The following is a 2,073-nucleotide window of genomic DNA, read 5'->3' as shown; positions in this document are numbered from 1 at the left end:
TTCGTGGATTGGAAAGAACGGATAGAAGAAAGTGGTTGTATGTATACATATAAAAAAAGAGAGTAATAGTAGCGCAGAAGATAAGAGGCAATTTGAAAAGCTTCAAGATATGCTATTAGAACATAATATGCAACAAATAAACCACATTCCAACATGAAAGGAAAATTTCCTAGATCTAGTATTTGTGAATGAGGTGAATTATGTTAAAGAAATAATAGTGTATAACACGGGAATTTCAGACCACAATGTCATAGAATTGATAGTTCATTCCAAAGCAAGTGATCGCAGAATTAATAAAAGCACAAAACTTTGGGAAGGATATGGAAAATATAATTTTTACAGTAAGAATATAAAATGGTCAGAAATAAATGAAGAACTGAATAAAGAATGGAAAAATGTGTTTGTAAGTGATAATATACAGGTAAATACGGACATACTGTACAAAATACTGGAGAAAATTGTTGAAAAATATGTACCGAAAAAAAACAATAAACAAAAGACGTGCATACCAAGAGACAGAAGGATCTTATTTCAGAAAATTAGAAAGTGGAAGAAAAATCTTGCTAAAGAAAAAATGTGTGGAAAATGAGGGAAATAAAATGTAAGATAGAAAATGCAGAACAAATGATTATACAGTCGAAAGAAAATGAAAAAAGGGACTTAGAAGAAAGGACACTTCAAAATATAAAAAGAAACCCCAAAGTACTTTACTCCTATGCAAAAAAGATGAACAAAGGGAGAATAGAAATAGGCCCTCTAAGAATTGAAGGACGGCTAATGAATGAAAAAAAGGAAATATGCAACATACTAGCAGAAAAATATAAGAGTGAGTTCACGCCAAGAATTGCGAATGAGAATAATGAAACAGAAATGAGAGAAGAAAATGTTGAATTTCTAACGGATATAGACATTAATGAAGCAGATATTGTCAAGGCTATAAACGAAATTAAAAATGGATCGGCAGCCGGACCAGATGGAATTCCAGCGATTTTGTTAAAAAAAACTGCAAACACTATCGCGAAGCCGCTTGCAATACTGCTAAGACAAAGTGTAGATATGAGCGAGATATATGTTAAACATAAATTAGCTTATATAACCCCTATCTTCAAAAGTGGATCAAGACTAGAGGCAAGCAATTATAGACCTGTTAGTCTAACATCACATATTATGAAAGTGTATGAGAGGGTAATAAAAAAGAAAATAATGAACCATTTGGTCAAAAATAATTTGTTTAATATGGGTCAACACGGTTTCGTGCCTGGAAAAAGTACACAGACCCAACTGATAGCACACTATGAATACATATACAAAAATATGATAATGAAAAAGACACAGATGTGATCTATCTAGATTTTGCAAAAGCCTTTGACAAGGTAGACCATAACATATTGGAGAAAAAAATGAGAAAGCATAATATTGGGGGAAAGATAGGAAAATGGGTAAAAGAATTCCTGCAAAACAGAAAACAGATAGTGGTTGCAAATGACGAGAAATCAGATGAAGCCCAGGTAATATCGGGTGTGCCACAAGGTACGGTATTAGCTGCACTGCTGTTTGTTATTATGATCTTAGACATAGACTCTGATGTTGAAAACTCCGTAGTGAGAAGTTTCGCCGATGACACAAGAATAAGTAGAGAAATTACTTGTGATGAAGATAGGAACTCACTACAAAGAGATCTAAACAAAATATATGAATGGGCGGAGATAAATAGGATGGTATTTAACTCCGATAAATTCGAATCAATAAATTATGGAAACAGAGAAGGAATAGTGTATGCATACAAAGGACCTAATAATGAGACAATCACAAACAAGGAAGCAATTAAAGACCTTGGTGTAATGTTAAATAGGAATATGTTATGCAACGATCAAATAGCAACACTGTTGGCTAAATGTAAAGCAAAAATGGGAATGTTATTCAGACACTTTAAAACAAGAAAAGCTGAACACATGATTATGCTTTACAAAACTTATGTACGTAGTACACTCGAGTACTGCAATGTGATATGGTACCCACACTACCAACAGGATATTGCGCAAATAGAGAGTGTACAAAGGTCCTATACTGCTA

The sequence above is a fragment of the Palaemon carinicauda genome, chromosome 10 (assembly GCF_036898095.1).
Source record: "Palaemon carinicauda isolate YSFRI2023 chromosome 10, ASM3689809v2, whole genome shotgun sequence".
NCBI classification, from domain to species: Eukaryota; Metazoa; Arthropoda; class Malacostraca; order Decapoda; family Palaemonidae; genus Palaemon; species Palaemon carinicauda.
This window is presented reverse-complemented; position numbering follows the sequence as displayed.